The sequence below is a fragment of the Fukomys damarensis genome, unplaced genomic scaffold (assembly GCF_012274545.1).
Source record: "Fukomys damarensis isolate Sample0158 unplaced genomic scaffold, DMR_v1.0_HiC HiC_scaffold_35, whole genome shotgun sequence".
Classification (NCBI taxonomy): domain Eukaryota; kingdom Metazoa; phylum Chordata; class Mammalia; order Rodentia; family Bathyergidae; genus Fukomys; species Fukomys damarensis.
Genome location: NW_022900947.1, coordinates 27,393,687 through 27,406,839, shown reverse-complemented (window position 1 = coordinate 27,406,839; position 13,153 = coordinate 27,393,687). Strand labels below are relative to the sequence as shown.

Sequence of the window (13,153 nt, the reverse complement as noted above, 5' to 3'; positions counted from 1 at the left end):
ATATATATAAGCTTTTGTTTTTATTTATTGGCTATGCTTGAGCAGTAAAAATTGTTTTTTGAGTGCCCTTCTTATAGCAGACACTGTTAAAAGCTTTATATGCTTTGTGCCTTTTCATCTTCCCCAACACTGTTTCCCATTTTACAGAAGATTGCTCAGCACCATTTCTTGTTCAGACAGTCTATGACATACAATTAGGTCATCTTCATTAAACTAAAATTTATATTTCTTGGAATTCCCTTACCTACATGGTCCCCTTACCTCAAGAATTAGCCAAAAGAAGAACCTATGTACGGCAGGCTGGGAAAATGGAGGTGATGCAGCAGAAGTTACTCTCTGACAGTTGTTTGGCAGTCACAGGAGGTGACAGACATGTGGAGCGGCTCTCTGTAAATTCCGGGTGTCTTCATTCTTCTCTGCTCAGCTCACAGGTCTTCCTCCCATCTACTGGCCCTGAGGATCAATGGTAACCTCAGTCATACTCCAGACACTTGGTAGTGTACCTACACAGTTGGTTTCTTTCGAAAACAGTTAACTTCCTGTAGCCTCCTCATGGTCCTAATTTATCAACTCCGGTCAATTGTTGGTAAACTTCTCTTCCTTTTATCTCTCCCTTCCATACTTTTCTACTGTTTCCACAACTGTATAAAACCTGAATACCACAAATCCTTTTTCACCCCTGTTTAGTCTCTGACTGATATAGTATAAGTTAAAGGAATATCTACAGAGTGAACTGACAATTTAGGCTTAGTGTAGGGGTTACCATCTATGCAGTTTGGCTTTAAGGTCTAATCACTTATGTTTTGAATTAAAACAGCAGAATTCATTTTTTTCAAATACCAAATATGAGAGGAAATTTTAACTAGTGGTTATGGAAATCAAAGTATCTCACTTCTAGTTTTATATACCTCAATTGTAATTTTCTAGAGCAAAGATGTATCACATTGTTTTGTAATCTATGCCTTGATGGATAGGGCCAAAATTTTTTCTCAAAGATAAATAAATAATTAATAGACTACACTGCCTTCAAATGCGCCTGGTTGAGACTGCAGATTATTGTGTCCTAGGAAGCAGGGGATTATATTTTAGTCTAAGTAAATTTTAGGAGCAGGCATTATCAATCAAACCTCTAATATTAAATAATTTCTGATGTGTCTAAAGTTACCAAAAAGCCTATCTTCCAAATGTTCAGTAAAGTCACTCAATATTATTATATCCATTTATAAAACTGAGTGTTGAAAAAAATCTCTCTGAACTAATGGTTTTGCCATTGTTTTATCAATGTTTTTTTTTTCTTTTGAGAGAATTGTACAAGGCATTTATCTCTTTTATGCTTTTCAACTTTAAAGTTTGAACAATACACAACTGAAGGAAAAAAAATGTCACCAATGCAACAATGCTAACACACCAACCTGGGAGATAAAAAAACAGGACATAATAATGGTCACACACAGCTCTTTTCTGTTAGTGCTCTATTTATCTATTATATCTCTGCCATGAATCCACCTTCCTGTATGCCTCTGTATAGTGTGGTTACGATACCTGGTGCTTTAATTTTTCCCAATAGACGGAATAGATGGAGTCTAGAAGGGAGAACAGAGGGCAGGGAACCCCCCTCTTCCCTCATTTGTTCTGCCTATGATACCTTTACTCCAACAGTGATCGTTTATTCCCCCTCTTCAGCACTTTCAGAACAATCTCATAGCACACATCAGAGATGCGCACTCCAGCCAGAGAGGATGAGGACTGTTCTCCAAGCTACTACTTTAGTAACCTCCACTCATTCCCTTTTATTGCAGTAACCCTGGTGGTAATGGTTTCCTGTTCTTGGTACCTCTGGGTTTACCAGGTGGCTGGTTTTTGCTTTCAGGGACTCCAACACCTGTGTTATCATTTCTGATATGAAATCCTCTTCAATGAAGCACTCAATAGGAATTCTGCTATCCTCACCAGACCCTGTGTGATATATTTGCTATTCTGTGACTCCCATTATATATATTTATATATTTGTCATTATTTGTTTTGAATTTTTTTTCCTGAGAGTAATTGTACATTTATTGTATAAGACATTCATAGATTGTCATAGTCTCCCAAGTACTTATATTCCCATGGTATATATTAATTGTTCTCAAGAAACATAATATAAGCTAGTGAGGGGGCCTCTTTAGTTTTCTTTTTCTCAGTTCCTTTACAACTAAGGCTTTGAAAGTTGTGAAACTTAAGGAGGAAGGGTGATGGGACTTCCTGCTGATGCTGCAGTTACTGGCCGGTCTTCCTGCTGATAAGCAGCAAAATCGGTCTCTATAGGGGCCTGCTGCTAATAATATCCATCATGATAGTCGCTTTACTCACCAGGACTGCTTTCTTTGATATATTGTGCATATTATATTTGTGTTGAACTCTGGGTATTTTTATGGACATGTAAGAAACAACTTTCACTTTTGAGTATATTTTTACTACGCATCGTAAACAAGGGTGGAAGCCTGAATCAGGGGGCTGAGCTGAAAGCAATCTGTGTCACTCATAGACTGATACAGTACTATAAATTACCCACACTCCATAAAGGAAGAGTAGTCTACCCATACCCCATCCTGCTTTAATGAAACCATCAATTTTATGTTTTCTTTTATTTTCCTTTGAAGATTTCATCTGAACAAAGACCTTCTTTCCTTTTTTTTTTTTTTTTTTTTTTGTTCCAGGGTTACTCAGGACCTTGCTCCTGCAAGGCAGGTGCTGTGCCACTGAGCTAAATCCCTGGCCCAGAAAGACATCTTTTGATACAGAACATTTTCAGAACTATTAGTATAGTTCCTCCAGATGTGCCCTGACATTTATAAATCAAATAATTAAAAGGCCTATATTTCAAGGTGAGATGACTATTACAAAAAAAACAAAGTTACCATGTTCCATAACTTTTAGGATTCAAAGTTTTCCCCAGGGCTAAAGGAGTAGAGGTGGGAATGGTAGGGGAAAGGAAAGAAGGGAAAGTAAAAAATATAGGAAAAGGAAAAAATGGAAGCAAAGTCTCTGTAAATAGGGAAGGGTAGAGTGGGTAAAGGAAGGGCAGAGGTATGGGGAAAAAAATAAGAACAAAGATACATCATGTAAAAGAACAAGATCCCAATGATGAATGCAACTGTACTATATACCTGAAAAGTACCAATAAACTTAATGAAAAAAAAGTTTTTCTCAAGCTGTACAACATTTAGAAATTTTTAAACTCCATTTATATTTTTGAAGTGTATTGCTATGTGCATATGAACTAGGAAACCAGATGCCCAAATTTTTTGAAATTGTACTTGTGAGTCCATAGAAGTTATAAGAAAAGGTGTGATTTCCCATGAGGAATCATTATATACTGTAAACACATACTAATAAATGATAAAAATTTTTAAAACGTTAAAATATTTGGAGTTTTCTTCCCAATAAAAGTGAGTATCTGGGGGAATAGCTGAAAATGTAAAAAATAAAAGAAAGGAAATGAAAACATAGAAAATTAAATTAGAATTCTGTGCAGGTAGAAGCTGTAGAAAAACAGAATTATTTTCAATTAAATTATTTCAAAATGGTAAATTCACAGTCTTCATGATTTAAACTAAGCAAAATATGGGAAAACATTGGTCTTTAAACACTGCATCCTTTACTTCTAATATTATGATATTTTTTGTTAATTCCAATGGTTCTAGAGAATGTCCTAATTTTTTTAAGAGAAAATTGCTTTTAATAGAAATTTCCATAGAAACATTCTGATGTGTTCTATCATCATGGATTGTGGAAAAGATTGCTCTTAATGTAGATTTTTTTCTCTTTATTTCTTTGGAAGTTACATTTGTCAATGAATTATGTTAGGGCTTAAACTGGCCTTTGTTACCATGCACTTACAAATGATCTAAATTTAAATTTCCTGTGGTATCGAACCTCATGACCTTAATTGTTTGGGGACTGTGAGCAGATTTGATTAATAATAAAATATTGAATAAAAAATTGCTTTATCCTTAGGTACTGCATAACTTGCTTCCTTTCTGTGAAGTGGTGGATTAACCAACCCAGGCCTGTAGGGAGGATTGAACTCTCTTTACCTCGATGTTATAGGCCTTGAAAAGATGTCTAGAAGATCCAAAAATTGGGGATATTTTCACAGATTATTTCCTTCTAACTCATGTGTTGAAACAGTCTCCATCCCTTTGCTGCAAAATAATGTTCAATAAGCTTCTATAAGTACTGCCTGTGGAAAATTTGTTTTCCTAATTATATAGAATCAGCATTTTAAAAAGGTGTAGTTCATAAGTTAAAAGTTTGATTTCCTGATGAGATAAATCTAGGAAATGCTAAATTAAATTAAGTAAGATTAAACAGGTTTTTTTCTCCCTGAAAGAATCCTTTGAAGACTTTAATATGGCAAGTATATGTCATTCATTCTTTGGAGCATATTGATTGCAGTATTTTCCAGGCTTATTTGAACAAGTAGCTCTTTTTTCCCTAAAGCAATCATACACCTAATTATAGTTTGCTTTGGAAATGCTAATTTTATGACTGGCTGAAGCAGTCACTGGAGAGCCTTAAGGATTTCTGTTGACATAACTAACCCATCACATTGAACCATAGTCAAATGCTTTCTTCTGGATATATCTTTAGCTCCTTGAAACTGTTTGGACACTATGCATTAAAATAATGACCATTCCCAAGGACTAACGTTAGGCTCAATTCTGATTATTTCCCCATTAAATTTTGCCTCCAAGATTTCTGTAGTCCTGAGAGCCAAGAATTTTAATTTGTTCAAGGTTTTGACAGACTACTTTGCCTGTTTAGTAAATTTATTTGTTTTAAAGTTATCATAACACAGTACTAATATGGCTTGTAGATAACCTGTCTAGGAATGTAATTGAATCCATTTTTTCCTCATGAAATGTTACAAGTTACTTTCAATAATCAGATGTCACAAAAAAGCTAGACAAGGTGGTACAGTTTGGTAATCCTAGCACCCCGAGAGGGTGAGGCAGGAGGATCACAAGTTCCAACTCAGCCTGAGCAATTTAGCAATTCAAAGAAAATTTGTTCTACAATTTAAAAAGAAGAAGATGTCACAAAGACATGTAAATTGTATTTTTTTTCCCAGTACCAGGATCTAACAAATTGTACTTTTTTAAAGAGAAGAGGCAAACTTGGCTTTCTTTCTTTCTTTTTCTTCTCAGAACTGGGGATTGAACCTAAAAGCTTTCAGCTAAGTATATCTCCAGCCTCATTTAAAAAAATTTTTTTTTTTAATTTTGAGATAGGGTCTTGCTAAATTGCTAAATTACCAAGACTGGGCTGGAACCTACAATTCCCCTTCAGTTTCCCAGTGTATTAGGACTACAGGTGTGCACAACCATGCCTGGCCATGAATTTGAATTCAAAATGCATAGCTGGGCTCTTAGAAATCACAACGAAACTATAAATTTCATTCACCATCAACACAAAGTTGAATTAAGACTTTGGTGACTGCTATTGATAGGATACATGAAAAGATATGTGAGGAAGTGCAAGGAATATTTTGAATCTAGGCCTTGTCCTTATTTTAGTTTAATAAGCTTATATTCGTGTACAGGCCTGTACCCAGGATATACCTCATTAGGTGAAAGATTTCTATCAAACACAAAGATGAAAGCTTCTGTTAAAGTCTGTTATCTGGCCAAACCTTGGCTACAGATGTAAAAAAATCCACTTTAATAGCCTAGCTCCACTCACCACTTAAACTAATAACATTCCTTCCCACAGGGAGATTCACTGATGTAATGATTACAGTGAGCTCAGCCTCCACGTTCACATCCGACAATGATATAAGCTTGAATTCTAGCTCTGCCTCTTACAAAGTAGGTGGCCTTGGATAGTTAAACTTTTATGCCTTCAAGTGCTCTCATATATAAAATGATGCCAATAACAGAATCTATTTAATTCATACACTTGCTGTGAAGATTAAGAGAAATAATTTGCATACTGGACCTGCATGTGGGTTGTATTTAATAAATGCAAACTCAGGGCTTATAAAGGTACTGTTTAATAAATATAACCACAAGCACATAAATGCACATACTTCTGCAATATTGAGACTTCATTTCTGTTGATGTAGTGTCACTTTTTCTAATTCATGTCCATAATATGATATACCTGGCCAAAGGGTCTCATCTTTTGTTCTTAGTCATATTAGAAGGCCGGTTTGAGGTTCAGCTTTGAAGAAGCTAGGACAACAGCTCATTCACCTGAGGTGAATGCCAGCTGGGTACCCTGAACTTGGCTAGAGGGTACAGAGTATGAGGAAAGTTTCATGTGGGCCTCTGGAGACACTTTGTTTATTAAAGGTAAAAAGGGCCCAAGAGGCTTGTCGAAAGCCACTGCCTGAGGAACGATTCCCTGCATCTCAGAAACAGCCAGCAGAACACAGCAAGGTTTAGGGTGTGGGTTAGGGGTGAATGAGTGGAGAAGATAATGAGCAAAGAAAAAATATGCCTATACACACCGCTTTAGAGACAGCCCTTCCTCTCAATCTCTTCTTCCCTTTACCTGACCTATGAGGGATCTGCCTGAGCAGCTAGAGAAGGGGGGAGGATGTGAGCATGTGAGAGGAAGATGCTTAGCCTTCTCCTTTCCACTCACCACTCCCAAGGCAGGTTTCAGAGAAAGCAGGTTTGTGGGGCAAGATGTCCACGAAGGACAGTAGGCTTTGATCCTGAATGAAACAAACTACAGGTAGTCTGTGTCTTAGATCGGACTAGGCTTCTCTCTCATGTAAATTAGATTGTTCTGGCCACTGACACGAATCAGAAAATTTAGTTGTACCCTATATTCCATTCAGGGACAGAAGAAGAGTAAGTTGAAAAGCACAGCTTCAAAGTGAAAAGGGAACAAAGACTAAATTTTTTTATATTTAGTGGTTCTCTATTGAATTCTACTGTTTCAATAAAACATTTACTCATTTGATGATTGTTGAAATGTTCTGCTTTTTACTGTGAAGCGTATTTTCACTATGTAAAGATGCTCTACTGAATGAAACTGGTATCTTTTTTATTTTTAAGTGTATTGCTTCAGTAAAAATTGTCTATACCCAGAGCATAAAGACAGGGAAAAGATTCCAGTGCTGTTTTATTTTCTTGTTTTTTCTGGCGATGAATGAAACAAAAAATCTCCTTTTTTAGTGTCCTAGAAACTGCAATGAAAAAGCCAAGCATTCATTGCTGAATGAATGCATGAGCAGTAGTTCCTTTATGAGTCAAAGAAAGAAGAGTTCAATCAGGCATGCCTACCACAGTTTTCATAAAACACTTGCAAATTCTACTGGGAAGACAGCATGTTTTTTGATTGCTAAACCAGATTGAAGTTGCAATAGTGTAGGTATAAGAGTTTCCACAGGAAAAAATACAAAACCATTACACAGGATGTTACGGAAGCCATGTGGAGTGAAGGAAATGCAGACTTGTGACTGAGGTCTTTGAAGGTCTGCACCTGCTGCTCTGCAGGACTGAGATAGCATGCCATATTTCACACATAGAAACACGATCAAATGGCAGATAGGAATCTTCTCTAAAAATATATTTTAAAGAAACTGAGAACACTAGCTTTTTAGTCAGGGAACCAATACACACGAACCCTTGGTGTTTTTTTGGTACTGGGTATCAAACTCAGGTCCTTGCACTTGCAAGGCAGTCGCCAGAACCACTGAGCTAAATCCCCAGCCAAACCTTTGTTTTTCAAAGTAAGGGCAATTGACGCGGCTGGCACACAAGGTACTCCTAACCCATATACAAGCCTTACAGGAAGTCAGCGAGGGAGAACTTACCATGGGTTCATTTACAACACTCTTAGGCACAAAGAAAGTGACTTGGTTGACATCTTTACTCTGAGATATACCAAAAGTTTACATAGAGTAGAAGACATTTTTATCCTTTCTTCCCATTCCTTTGGTATATTTTTAATTACTTAGTTTGGGTACAGTTATTGAATTTGTTTACATAACACAGAAGAGGCAATTGTCATTTAAAAATTCTCCCCTAGCTTATTAAAATTTTATTATAGGACCTGAAAAGGCACATGCACTAGATTGTCCAAGGAGGTAATAAATTACAAATACATGGTGGTACAGTATGAACCTCAAAAATCAGTAAATTGCTCACATATGTTATCTGTAAACAGCAGTCTATAAATGCACACATGCCACAGATTTCTATATATTAGATAGTGGTTTTCTGGTTAAGTGGATGGGCCCTGGAATCATTTACATCAGTAACTAACATATTTATAGTTTAACACCTCTACATCTATTCTTATTCAGCCGAATTGTGAGCATAACACTGTTTTCTCTCAAAGGTTTTTAAAGACTATATAAAATAAGGAAGTAAAATTAATGATTCACTTTCCTCTTAAATTCCTTTAATAATTTGCCATTGCCCTTCTCATAAAATCTCAAATCCTAGACATGGCCTGTAAGACCCTACATGTTGCGGCAACCTTTCTAGCTTCAACTTGTTCTCTGCTATGTTATTCACCATGTGGCTGAAAGACCTTTTTTAAGTTCCTCCATGGATCCTGCCTTTTACTATTTCTGAGGTTTTTACGAACACTTTTCTTTGCCTGGAACAAATCTTTGCTCTCCCCCATGCAGGCAGCGCACACACAGCCCACTCCCAGACAGCCTTCTCAGTTTAAATGTCACTTGTTTAAAAAAAGACTTTTCTGATTCACCAATCAAAAGCATTCCTTTTCCTTACATTTCTCTAGCATAGAATATTGTTTGTTTTTAGCAATATGAATGCTGTGGTACTTGGTTTCAAATGAATGGAAAGGCAGACAAGAATCTGATACATGAGGATTTAAATATTACTTGTATGGCTTTAGACAATATATTATGCTCTGGAAGCCAGGGAAAGATTTCAACTTCCCATAGGTCTTACAGCTAGGAAGAACAACACGGGGTTCTGGGTGGCAGCCCATAGAAAGGGAAAATGGGGACGAAGAAGCAGGTGACAAGTGGCCAGTATCTCCTTCAGGATATACTGCAGGAATAGGGTGCTTCATGATCACAGGGTAGAACATGTGACCCGAGGTGTGGCAGGGCAAAGAGTGACCTGGAGGACTACAAACTCGCTGATTATGAACAGAAGACTGTGAGTAGGGGAAAAGTATTTTCTCTGTTCCCAATTAAAACATATTAATTTAAGCCATAAACAATAATTTTTGAGGTTAGTGATAAGTATCAGCAAATTAATGTGGTTTAAACATAATTATGCATATACATATTGTAAAAATATAAATAAAAACATAGGTATGTATATACTATGGAATATATGTCATATGTTTTAAATATATACCCTATATACCTAGTGTATATATATTATACATATATATTTATACACAATATATGTCACACATTTATAAATTAAAATCAGTGTAATTATTTGGGTAGTATCTACCTCTGCTATCGTACTGTACTAAGCTCTAGGAAAATAGTGAAGCAGATCCACTTTGTTTACCTTTGTGACGGGCTCATCACATCTTAAAGTATCTATAAAAATTAGCTGAGTGATAACAGCTGTAAAGTTTTTAACATGTTATTCAAATTATTTTAAGAACTCAATAGCTTCTTGAGTAGCTATTATGATGAGGCTACTGCTGCTCTTTCTGCTGGTAAAATGGTTTTCATATTGTGGGTGTTAAATTATTGTCTGGGTTCTCTATTTCTGTTTCAGAAATCCATAAGCTTGCCTCAAGGCAAGCTTGTCTTGTACTGATCATAATTTCAGGTAACATCCCTAGTTACGACCTCCACAACTCCTGAACCATAAGTTGAGGAGAAAAAGAGTTTGAAGAGACTACAGCAAACTAAAGAGTATATATCCTGTTCAAAAAAAGCCAGCCAGTTTTCCAATCCATTTAGACTTGCTTTGTGTGAATGTAGGTTCAGTACTATCAGCTCTTCTATTTTTAAAGTTATTTTTATATCTGCTTTTGAGAAAGGGTCTCATTACATAGCATAGGCTACATGAGCCTCCAGCTTCATGAAGCTCTATCATGAGTCTCCAGCTCATGATACTCCTGTCTCACATTTTCAAGGGCTGGGAATACAGATATGTGCTACATGGGTAACTCAGACCCTCTGATTTTTAAAGAGAAACTAAAACCCCCATTCTTTTCATCTAAAATCAAAATTTCAGAGCCCAAATAAAAATTGCTGAATTCTATGTGGTCTGAAACAACCTGTGGTCTACCTGGCATCAGCGTACCCATAAGCAATTCTTTGGTGACCTTTGTTATCACAACAGTTGTTTTAACACATGAGGTTTTATCAATCATTTCTATAGTCCATTTAACTCCGACAATGATGTCAGTGATTTCTGCATGTTCAAATGCATTTCAATAGTTTTATTTCATTGATTTATAAGGAATCTATTTGTAGCTGTTGCTTTTATGTTACTATTTCCGTATCTTTTGCTTTTGTAAGTCCCTCCTGTATTTTTCTGGGTTTCAGGAGTTTTCAAAATTAATTATCAGTTATATGTGTAGCATTTTTAGCAAAAGGAAAAAATGGAGCTACAAAGAATTTTCAAGTTACAACACATAGTTGTTTTGTGTTTATTAAACTCAACTGAAGAAATACATGGGTAGAAGCAACACAATCACGTGGAAGCAATACTTTCTACATCCAGTGAGTGCTTTTCACTTGCAAATTCATCAAATGATAGTTAGTTTTTCTGGAATTTCTCTTAGCATTGATTTTTCTTTAAGGGTTTCTTTCCATACAACAATAAATTTAGATTTTTTTAGGTTAGCAACAGCAGAAATTAGAGGATATTAACAATTCAAAAGTGCAATCTTTTTATGGTTTCTATGTAACTTCTATACTACTGAGAAAAAAAATGACTGTGTCCTAAACTATGGCATAGTACTTAGTAATCATTTTTAATTTATTATATAAACAAATATTGCTTTTTTAGACACAAATGTTTATCAAATGCAATGGACCCTTGACTTACAAACTTGATTGGTTCCCAAGAGCTGGTTGTAACCCAAGTTGGTGGTAAGTCAGTACAGATGAGACCTGGATGTTTGCCTGGATACATGCTATATAGATAACATGAGGAAGATGAATCTTCCATTAACCTAATTAACCCAAGTTGTTCCTATGTCAGGCCAGCTGTAACTCGAGGTCCACTGTATCATAATACTTTACCTCCTTGTCTTTTGCAGAAAACTACTACAATCCTCTAAAATATATTTAAATGATAATTAAGCTATCTCTCTCCCTCTCTCTCTGTCAATGCAAATAACTGAAATGATGAAAATATAAACATCCAAGGTCAAATTCATGAGCATATAGGCAGAGATATTTATAATGCCACTGCTACCTAGGAAACAGTAATTCATTTTAAGATAAATCCCCATTTCAGAAGTAGTAGAGTATAAAATTAGCCATGCATGGTTACATACATTTATAATCTCAAAATGCTAGAAGTCTAAGGCAGGAGGGGATAGCAAGTTTGAGCCTAACCTGAGCAACTTAACAATTTAAAGAGACCCTGTCTCAAAATAAAAATGAAAAAGGGCTGGGGATATAGCTTAGTCAAAGCCTTGGATTTAATTCTCAGCATGACAAAAAAAAAAAAAAAGTCATGTTAGTGTCAATGAAATACTGTGATCTCTAGTACCTAAATGAATTTTTGAAATACTAATTTTGTGTGAAAATTTATGTTTACCTGTATCTTCATATTAAGTAATGATTTTAAAGCTATAATTCATTTATTTATTTTAATTGGTGAATATTAATAATACAGAATAATAAGATTTGTTCTGGTGTATTGGTACATGCATATAATATATTTAGTTAACTTCCTTCCTATTACATTTTCTTCCTTTATTCTCTCCTCCTCTGTCATCCTTTCCCATCTCTAAAATTTTACCTTCTAGTTTCCTGATGTCTCTCCTTTATTGATGGATTGATGGATGGATTCATTTTTAGATGGCCCAGATAAGAGAGAGAAAACAGAGTATTTAACATTCTGAGACTGGTTTATTTTGTTTAACATGATAGTCTCCAGTTCTATTTTACTGCAAATGACAAGATTTTGTTATTCTTTTTTGTGGAATAATACTCTATTGTGTATATACCAGTTTTTATCCATTTATCTTTTGATGGATAGCTAGATTGTACAAATATATTTCAAAATACATTTTTCCATAATGCTATCACTTTTTAGTCAGTAATTGAATTGACTGAATATTCTCTTCTGCTATTGTTTTTATGGTAACCTGGAAAAAAACTACTAACCAGACATTGTGGTGATAGAGCTAATAAAACATTCAAAGCAACTTCTTACAAAAGGCAAAAGGAGACAGCTTGATGAATACAAGTATTCCACCTTAATAAAACAAACTTTTACCTAAGGCCCTAGGACAGGTACTTCAGGAACACAAATCGTAATTAAAGAGCTTCTCCATAGTCAGAATGCAAAGCCAAGTGTCAATGGTATTCTAACACCAGTAAAAACAAAGTGCAACAGAAGAATCCAGGAGATAGTATTGGGTGTACCTGAAAATAGGGTACAACATCTTCCTCCAAAAATCTGACCTCAGAAAAGAAGTCCGTACAGTCAAAACTTTAAAAGATCTCTCGACAGCATCACAGTTTAACTGCAAAGACACAGGCTTTGACTCTACTTATCTGGGTTTGAATCCCATCTCTTTTGTTTACTGGTGATAAATTCTTAGATGAGATAATCTTTTGATTTTTTCCTTGACTAAAAAGCAGATAATGATGATAAAGCTTGCTTCCTGGTCCTGGGGAGATAAAAAAAAAAAAATTAACAGTTGTGTTACAGTGCCTGGTGTAGTATACATGTATTATAAGATCTTATTCCCTTCACTTATTATACATTAATTTGAACTGAAAACTACTAAACTTCTAGAGTGAAGGTGTGGTGGGAAATATCTTCAAATCTTAGAGGAAGTCATCTGTCAGAACTGGATTTACAAACAAGGAGGCAAAAATATTTAAAACAGATTAAGTATTTATATGAGTATATCTTCAGAAATTAAGGGTTGTATGTTGCAAAAATACTTAAGTGCTGGGGATTTAGCTCAGTGCTGCTGCTGCCTACCTCAGAAGTGCAAGGTCCTGAGTTCAATC

General features: G+C 35.5%; 1 protein-coding gene across 1 annotated transcript in view; it reads right to left on the bottom strand.

Moving 5' to 3' along the window:
- Dthd1 (death domain containing 1) overlaps positions 1-12,785 on the bottom strand; it is a 106,113-nt gene extending 93,328 nt beyond the window's left edge. Inside the window, exons 1-2 of the mRNA XM_019205985.2 lie at positions 12,408-12,785; positions 262-453 (exon numbers count right to left, since the gene is read on the bottom strand). The gene's annotated coding sequence lies outside the window, so the exon portion shown is untranslated. The remainder of the gene's footprint in view (positions 1-261; positions 454-12,407) is intronic.
- Positions 12,786-13,153: the final 368 nt, after the last annotated feature.